Here is a 10,284-nt window from a genome sequence, read left to right as displayed (position 1 = left end):
TTTCCTAATTGAAATGTTTCTACAAATTTTGGTACACTGATTTTAAGGCATATCCAGATATGCTTACCCTGCTGGCTTTGTCCTTGTAAGACAGTATCAAAGATGAATTTTGATGAGTGATAATTTTCAAGTAGCCTGGTTTTCCACACCTGATAGAAGTTGCTGCATCTTTCCAAACAGGTTCTCTAATGATCTTGCTTCACCATGGCTACAAATATGGAGGGGCTGGTTCAGCACAGAGTGGGGACCCAGCAGGTGGCTGAGGTGAGTGACAGGGGCTAGCACAATAGCTAGCACCCTTGCTTTTGAAAGGGTAGAAATCAGTGTGCTCTGTGGTTTTCAAAGCAGTCCTGAGGAAGTCAGCACATAATCCATATCCAAAGAAGGATGCTAACACTAAATAAAAATAAAATGACAAGAGCAGATGTTGGTAAGATTTTTCTGCATGGGCAGGGTGGCTATGTACAATAAGGTGACTTGAAATTTCCTCAGCCCCAAGTCAACAGAATCTGATTCTTATTGTGCACTAATTTGAACTCTAAGGCTGTGTCTTAGTTTCTTATATACTTATTACTGTGCAATGGTAGACCAGGTTATTTAACCACTTGCTACTGTCTGTAGTACTGAAATACGAGGGTGCTCACAAGACCCAGATAAGGAGTACCAGTAACTATAACACTGTGTGCACTAGATGGCTCTTCAGTGACAAACATTTATCAGACAGATCTAGGTAAGTAGAGTGAGGAATTTTGTGGCAGATTCTAGGCAGGTTAACATGAGAAGAAACTCAAGAAAAGGCATTGGGGCCTGAAACAGCCTGCTGTCTGTAGACAACATGAGGTGTAGCAGGTGTAGTCAAGGCCAGGCCTTGAAAAGTGTAATTGCTCCATCCATCATCACTTATAACATACTTGAATATTTAATAAACCAGAACCTATCCAAGGTTAACTCTGATGATAACTTTTTGAAGTTGATACTGTTACTGTTTACATTTTATAAATGAGAAGCTAAGCCTCAAAAATGTGTTATTAGTCAAGAGCTTATTGTAGAAGAAATGAGTACCAGGTTTTTGTACTGTTTTATACTGTTTTACAACTATGTACTCTTAGGAAAAAAATGAAGATTTGCATTTTTAAATTACATTTCTGAAGCAAAGACAAATTTACCAAAGAATGGACATTCAAAGAAAATACATGTTTGAATGAATCTGTGTATGTTTTGCCTGAATATCTGTGCGCCATGTGTGTACAGTGCTTGCAGAGGTCAGAAGAGAGCATTGGAACCCCTGGAACTAGAGTAAAGATGGTTGTAAGCTGCCATGTGGGTACAAAGAATTGAACCCCAGTCCTCTGAAAGAGCAGCCAGTGCTTTTAACCACTGAGCCATTTCTCCAGCCCTTAGAAATATATATATTTAAATGAATTACTTATACTTTATGGGCATTGGTGTTTTGCCTGCATGTATGTCTATGTGAGTATGTCAGATCCCCTGGAACTGGAGTTACAGACAGTTGTGAGCTACCATGTGGGTGCTGGGAATTGAAGTCCAGTTTTCTGGAAGAGCAGCCAGTGTGCTTAACTGCTGAGCCATTTCTTCAGCCTGTAGAAATATATTTTAAAAGAAATACCAGAACTATGAAAATATTGAGGCTTCAATGTTTGTATTTGTTGCTTTAATTTGTGACAGAAATAATTACTTTGATAATAATTGTTGATTTTTCAAGTATTCAGGATTATTTTACATTTAATGAGGATTTCCTGTTGAGGTTGACTTGATATGTATGTACATTGCCCTAAAAGGCCATCATGAATTCCCTAGGGGAAGAAATTAACATTACTATTAATCCACAGATAAATTCATGGGCCCGTACATGTATGCTAGCTAAAGTTTACTCCTAGGCACCACTCCTAGCTTCTTAGGCACTCTTTGATCTGTGGAGAAAGTCTAAATCTTAACAAGCTTCATTGCTCTTTCATCATCAGGGCTTGTATCTTCATTGCAGAAAACTTACTGTTTCCATGGAAGGGAATGATTAAAACTGGAGCTCTCCCAGCTCTGAAATAGCAGTCAGTACTGGCAAGGACACATCCTCAAAAGGGAGAAAGCAGTCATCTGAGTCTTGGATTGTCCAACTTTTATAAATAAATTTGATTTCTCTGCCCTCTTAGGAGCAAGATGCATAAGCTCCCATGTTCTTTTCAAAGAAGTACATACATAAATCACATAAATTTAGGCCAACATTACTATAGACTTGAAACAGCAAACATAGTAGACTCCTGAACCAGGCCTACCTCACCTTATCCTTATGTCTAAATTTGCTATCTTTATTTACCTTCTGCTTATAAAAATGTCTTTGCCTTGTTAGTTCTTATTTATCAAGTCTAGACAGTATCTTTTTCATTAAGAACTTTTTTCTTTGAGAAAAATATACAGATCTTAAGATTCTCATTTTAACCATTTTTTATTACTGTAAAATAGACATACTAGGTTCCATCTGAACCAGAAGTCCAGCTCGGTAACACTAAGTATGTTCACATGGTATACACTACCTATTTCCAGAACTTTGTCATTATCCCAAACAAAAATTCCATTCCTGTTAAATACTGATAAACCACTCCTACTAGTAACCACCCCAGTAACCACTGTTCTGTTTCTGTGATTTGATTATTCTAGGTACCTCATATTAACAGAGTCAGGAATTTATCATTTTGTGCCTGGCTTACTTGAGTGAGCATAATGTCCATAAGATTGCTCTATGTTGCTGCACCTGTCATGATTTCTTTCCTTTTTAAGGCTGACTACTGTTCAGTTGCAGCTATATACCATGTTTTGTTCGTTTACTCATTGATAGACATTTGGATTGCTTTCTCTCACCTCTTCACTACTGGAATGCTGCTATGAAATATCTAAGCCCTTTCTTCCAGTTCTGTTGGATATGGAGTAAAGTTACTGGACCATGTGATGATTCTGTGCTTCAAATTTTAGAGACCATTTTCACTGTTTTCCATGGTGACCACACCTTTTCATTTCCACCGGGAGCACACGAGTGTTACTTTCTTGTCCTCACTAGCACTTGTTTTCTGTTTTGTCTCGTGTTTTGATAAATGCCATTCTAATAATGATGTGTGTCTCACTGTGGTTTTCATTTGCACTTCCCTAACAGTTAGTGACATCCAGCAGCACTTCATGTGCATGTTGATACGTTGTCTTTTGGATAAATAAATACCTAGTCAATCTCTTTGCTCATTAAATTTTGTTGATTATTAATCTTACTATATATTGGCTTTGCAAATAAGGCTCGTTTTCTATGGCTTGTCTTTTTATTCTCTCAGTAGTGTCCTTTAAAGATTGATTTATTTTTGTATGGGTGTGTGCCTGTGTCAGTTTATGTGCTCCCAGAGGCTCTGGAGCTGGAACTACAAGTGGTTGTGAGCTACAAGTGGTTGTGAGCCACTTGAATAATGCTCTGTTAAGCTTTGTTCATTAATTTAGTGCCCACTAACCCACCTTTTCCATTCTTCCTTCTTTCTTTACCTACCCACACCAAAAGTTTATTTTTGATGAATTCTAATTTTTTCATTTGGTTCCTTGATTTTGATATCATATCCAAGGATTTATTGCAAAATCCAATGTCATGCAGGCTTTCCTGTGATTTTATAATTTGTCTACAAGGCATGGACCTGGCAACATTCTTTTTGTATGTATTGTTCTTAACATAACTTTCTGAAAACTTGTCCTTTCTCCCATTGAATGGCTTGGCATCCTTGTCAAGAAACATTTGACATTTCTGCAGAGGTTTATTTCTGTGCCTCCCCTACTCCATTACCTATATTGGTAAAAACTACATGGTGTGAAATTTAATGACTTTTCAGTATATAGTATACTTAATGTTACGTATACTTGCAATGTAAATTTTATGACAAATCTTACAAATGTTAATTCATTAAACAGCAATACCCTGTTCTCAAGCCTGGTGGACAACCTATCATCCATTTAATGTGAACTTGTTGGCGTTTGTTCCTTTGCAACTGGCTTGGTTCACTTAGCTTAATGTCCTTAAGGCTTAAGTTCTGTACAGTTTCATCAGTTTGTCATTATGACTGTGCCATATTGTTTTGATTACAGAAGCCTTTTTTTTTTTTTTTAAAGATTTATTTATTATGTATACAGCATGTATGACTGCAGGCCAGAAGAGGGCACCAGATCTCATTACAGGAAGCTGTGAGCCACCATGTGGTTGCTGGGAATTGAACTCAGGACCTCTGGAAGGGCAGCCAGTGCTCTTAACCTCTAAGCCATCTCTCCAGCCCCCCAGAAGCCTTTTGATAAAGTGTGAAACAGCCTACTTTCTCTTTTTCAGGATTGTTTTGACTGGATCTCTTCCTTCTTGTTTTGGATTCTTTGTTCTCTGAAATATCATTGGTTTTGTTTTTTTTTGCCTAATGCAAAAAGAGGATGTATCATAGTTATTTTTTTGTTCTTATACATGTAAACATGTTTTTATGTTCCCATATTTAGTGATAGTTGAGGGGGAAAATCTGTTAAGTAGTTTTACTTCAAAATTTCAAAGGCATCATTTTAATGTCTTCTGCTTTGAATTTTGCTTTTGAAAATGTCAGTGAAGAGGCCATTCATTCTCTCTCTCTCTCTCTCTCTCTCTCTCTCTCTCTCCTTTTCAAGACAGGGTTTCTCTGTCCTGGAACTCACTCTGTAGACTAGGCTGGCCTCAAACTCAGCGATCCACCTGCCTCTGCCTCCAAGTACAACTTTGGTGAAGAAATCTGCTTGCTTAAAGAAAGACCTTCCTTATGGGGCGGGCTTTGCTCCAATCTCTGGCCTGAGTCTTGTTGAGCATTGTTGTTCTGTTCCTGGCATCCAAAATCCTGAAAAGATGCCATCATATCCTCTTTTGGGTGGGATTCTATTCTGCCATATGGTTAGGAAGCTAAAACTGAACTCTTAAACTTTGAATCATAGAGAAGTTAGTAACAATTTTTACAGTACTTCAAAATGAACCATAAGGCTTTCTAGATCAAAGTGCCAATTGCATGCTGACTCCGAGTTGTTTGGAAAAACCTCATCAGGCTTAGTTCAGCCAAGCATTTACGTAGCAAAGCCTTTCAGCTTTTGTACTTCAGGTCCTTCCAGCATACATAGCAGCATATGTCCCATAGAGCGTACTGCTGCATGTCAGCTTGTGCTTTTTCCTCTAGTGATTTTCCTCATAGACTTTTACCTTTATTTATTGGAGTGGAGAGGACAGCTTGTTTTGAGTCCATTCTATCTTTCCATCATGTAGGTTCAGAGAATTAAACTTAGGCTTTCACAGCAAGCACTTTACCTGCTGGTAATCTTGCTGGTGCTGGCTGGTTGATTTTGAGACCAGCGTCATACTCATTCATTAGCTCTGGCTACCCTGGAACTCACTGAGTAGACCAGGATGGCTTCAAACTCAGAGATTTGCCAGCCTCTGCCTCAAATGCTAGTATTAAAGGCATGCCTCCTAGATATTTAAAAATTGAACATTCTTACTAATTCTTCTGGACTGTTTTGTTTTGTTTTGTTTTTTGTTCTTGAGACAAGGTTTCTCTGTGTAGCCCTGGTGTTCCTGGAACTCACTCTGTAGACTAGGTTGGCCTTGAATTTAGAGATTTGCTTGCCTTTGCCTCCCCAAGTGCTAGGCTGAAAGGTGTGTACCACCATGCCCAGATAAATTATTTATTTTGAGACAGGTTCTTACTATGATAATTTTGGCTGGCCTGAAACTCACTTTGTAGACCAGGTTGGCCCCTAATTCATAGAAATCTGCCTGTTTGTGTGTCATGTCCTGTCGTGCCCCCCCCCCCCCCCACTTTATTCCTGCCTTTAAGAAAAGATTCCTGCTCACAGAGCTGAAGTTCACGGATTGGTTAGTCTGGCTAGCCAATGGGCTGTAGGGATCTTCTTGCCTCCAGCTACTCAGCTGGAGGATGATAGGTAGGCACATGTCCACTACATTTGGCTTTTTATGTGGTGTGGGAATTGGACTCGGATCCTCATGCTTATGTGGCAAGTACTTTATCCACTGAGCCATCTTTCCAGCCACTTACTAATTCTTAGCTCAGATCTTTTTCCTTTCTGCTTTTGTCTTACTATGTAATCTTCCGGCTAGCACGTCTACTACAGTGTTGAATGGAAGTAGTAACAGCACGTCTCCTCCTTTACCTAATTCCCATTTTAAATGGGAAGGTTTGGGGTAGTTCTATGAGCTTTTTTACTCCTTATTAGATTAGGGACATTTTCTTATATTCCTAGTTGGAGTAAAAATGAACTTTAGAGGGTGTTAAATTTTATCAGGCACTTTTCAGAATCTGGTAGGATGATCACATATTTCCCTCTTTCAGTCAGTTAATGTGGTAAGCTAGACTGACTTTGTATTTCAAGTCTTGTATTCCACAGTAACCTGAACTTGACTTGAACTTTGTACATACACTTTTTTTTTTGGCATCTGTATCCATAAATTAGATTAACTTTAAGTTCTGGTATTAGCATTGCTAGCCTCATAATGAGCTGAGAGAATGATCCTTAATATTCTATTCTTTGATAGTTTATATGGAATTGGAATTGGTGCTCCTATAATAATCATAGAATTTGCCTGTAAAACTCTTCAGAAGGATTTTTTAAAGTACCTTTTAAAAATAATTTGTTTTATTTAAGTTTTAAGATTTATTAAGCACATAATTGTTAAGAATGACTTTATTGTATATTTTAGTGTTTGAAGCATCACTAGTTACACCCCCTTCATTTTTTTGTGTGTACTGAGTCTCTCTCTCTCTCTCTCTCTTTTTTTTAAATAAACTTCTTTGACAGGCTTATACATGTATATGATAAATTCTGCTTACACTCCCTACCCACCCTCCTTATCCCTGTGCTAGATAGTTTTTATGTCAGCTTGATACAAGCTAGAGTATTTTTGGAAGAGGGAAACTCAGTTGAGAAAATGCCTCTACCAGATTGGCCTGTGGGCAAGCCTGTGGGACATTTTCTTGATGATTATTGTGGGAGGGCCCAGCTTACTGTGGGTGACACCCCTAGGCAGGTGGTCTTGGGTACTGTAAGAAAGCAGACTGATCAAGGCAGTAAGAAGTTCCTTCATAACCTCTGCTTCAGTTCCTGCCTTCAATTCCTACCCTGACTTCCCTCAGTGATGGACTATTACCTGGAAGTATAAGATAAAATAAACCCTGTCTTCTCCAAGTTGCTTTTGGTCATACTTATTGCAGAAATAGAAACCTTTAACTAAGACATCTCCCTCCTCCTCTAGAACCACTATGTGGTCATGGGTGTGACAAATGATTTGGTGCTTGGGTAACTTGATAGTGGCTACACCATTGTCACCCATCCCCTGCTGGTATCTCTCTGGGGGAAGGACCAGGGACCCATGAGTCCCTCCTTACTCTTTCCCTGCACAGGTAACTACAGCTGCTGTGAGTTTATAAGTGCAAGTCTTAGAAGACAGTCTTTCACAGCTTTCTTCCACTGTCTGCCTCTTCCTCAGTGTAACCCTGAGCCTTGAAAGGAACGATACAGAGATGGTTCTCTTGAGGGCAGCGCCCTCAACAGCCACTTATTCTTAGCATCTTGACCAGTTATAAGTCTGTATTAATCACTATTCACTATAAAAACAAGCATTTGGGCTGGGCGGTGGTGACGCACACCTATAATCCCAGCACTCGGGAGGCAGAGGCAAGTGGATCTCTTGTGAGTTCGAGGCCAGCCTGGGCTACAGAGCTAGTCCAGGACAGCTTCCAAAGCTACAGAGAAACCCTGTCTCGAAAAACCAAAAACAAACAAACAAAACAAAAAACAAGCATTTGACCAAGGCCAATCACATTGTATAAATATAGACCTAAATATTTAGGATGCAATTTGAGTCCTAAATTGTTTTTCAAAGTGTTTGTCATTTTACATTCCTGTCAGCAGTGTAGGAGACTTTGAGTTGTTTTAAACTCTTGATATGGTCAATATCTGTAATCTGAGGCTTTGTGACAAATGTATAGTAGCAAATTTGTCCTGCCTGCTTCTGACAACTGATGCTGAGCATCTTTTCTTGTGACTACTTGCCAATCATATATTATCTTTGATGTATCTCTTCAAATCTTTTGCCTGTTTTTTTGAGTTGCTCTCTTACTGCATTTTAAGAGATTTTTGTTTTGTTTTGTTATTGGTTATCTGTTGGAGCCCACTAGGTTTCCTAGTGGCTGTACCCAGCAGGATTACATAAGAGGTTGATTGGACCACAGGCTTGGGTACTAGGTGATTGTAACTAGCAAGGGGGAGGTCTTTTGCTCCTCACCTTGGCATTGTTATAAATAGACCTTTGGAATAAAGTTCTGGGCCGGTGGATAAGGATCCAGGCCTACCCGAGTCTATCCTGTGTTTTCTCTCTGACTAAGTCTCTTATCCCTTATTTCTCAAGAGTTCCTGGGGTAAATAAGTGTGGGGGCTGGTCTCCCACAGTTATCTGTTTGTTGGTGTGTTGGTTTTTGAGACAGAGTTCAATATGTAGCCCTGACTAGCCTCAAACTTAAGATCTACCTGCCTCTGCCTCCTGGATCTAGTATTAAAGCATAATGTATAGCATGGATTATGTGTTCTTCATCATAAATGAAATTGGAGATACCTTTTCCTAATCATTGGTTGTGTGTGTGTGTGTGTGTGTGTGTGTGTGTGTGTGTGTGTGTGCGTGCGCTCGAGAATATGTATATACACTTGCTGCAGTATAAGGGCAACCCATAAGAGTCAGTTCTTTCTACCAGGTAGGTCCTACCAAGTGAACTCAGATTGTCTGGTTTGGCAGCAAGTGCCTTTACCTGCTGATCATCTTTCCAGCCCCTGTCTTATCTTTTACTTTTCTTGACATATCCTCAAAGAGCAAAAGGTTTTTATTTTAATGACACTTAATTTACTGATTTATTTTTATGAATTACACTTTTGATTCATATCTAAAATTTTTACCTAACCCAAGGCCACAGTTTTCTAGTTCTAGAGTTCACATACAGTTTTATAGTTCTAGATTTTACATTAGTGATCTTTACATTTTAGCCTTAGTTACAATACAATCAGAATCTGATGTGTCTGGGTCACTTCTTAAACATTTTAGTCTGGTGTATTAACTTCTAGCCTTCCTCGTACACATGGATGCACATATAATTTAGAAGCTTTCAGGTTTCCTTATTGGAGTGTTGCTTTGTTTTAGTGGTCATAGGGATGGAACCCAGGGCCTTACATGTATGCCACATTTCTACCACTGAATTGTGCCTCAAGCCCCAGAAACAAAGTTTTAAAGTTCAACGTAAGTGTATGCTCCATTGGTCATTAGGATCAGTCAGTTAACTTGGTGTTGGTTTTAGTAGCCTCAAATACAGACACACTGGTTCTCCTTGCTGGACTGTAATGTTGCATAGGCTGGATCTGTATTTGTCCACCCTATTGTGATATGTATTTAAGTTGTTTTTAAACTTTTTCAGATGTAACTGGTCCTGAAAAGAACATCTTTGTATGCTTCATTGGGCTCACATGTGGGAGTGTTTCTATAGACTAAAAATAAAATTACTAAATCAAGAACTGTGAAAGTCAAGTTGGGTCTTCCAAGCTATTATTCTTAGTAGTTTTTAAAAAACATAATTATATAGCTTTACATTCAAGAAGTAGATAGATCTGAAGTTAGCTCAGATTTAATTTATAATTCAATGAGTATGAATTGTGAAATCTTTCCTTCAAATCCAGTGCCCTCTTTATATATTGGCATTTTTTACATCCTTTTATTATCCAAAAATGATACTAATAGAAATATAGCCATTTGTGTACAAATGATATATTGTAATTATATTCAGGAGAAATAAAAGGAAATAATGTGTGTTTCAAGTTAGTTCTCAGGCCTAATTACCATAGCTGATAGAGAGGTCAACTGGTTTTATATCCTTAAATAAGCTGTGACTTAAGGGCAATAAGAAAATGAAATGCATACTGTGGATCTATGATAAAACTGATATTAGAAAAAGTAAGACTAGACTTTTGATAAGAGAAATGAGTTGCCTAGAGGGGTTGTTTCTAAGAATGGAGAAAATGAGGAAGCTTTGTGTCCTTACATTAGAGTTATGGCTTATGTAGAAGTATTCCAAAATAATGCCTGTGCTGTCTTGGCACAAAGAAATGCTGCTCTTTCATAGAACTGCGGCTGTCTTGAATTGTCATTTGAGGTCTATGTTTAGTGTTCAGTCCTTTAAAAAAGATTTGGGAAGT

This window comes from Onychomys torridus, chromosome 3 (assembly GCF_903995425.1).
Source record: "Onychomys torridus chromosome 3, mOncTor1.1, whole genome shotgun sequence".
In the NCBI taxonomy this organism is placed as follows: domain Eukaryota; kingdom Metazoa; phylum Chordata; class Mammalia; order Rodentia; family Cricetidae; genus Onychomys; species Onychomys torridus.
Note: the sequence above shows the minus strand (reverse complement) of the source record.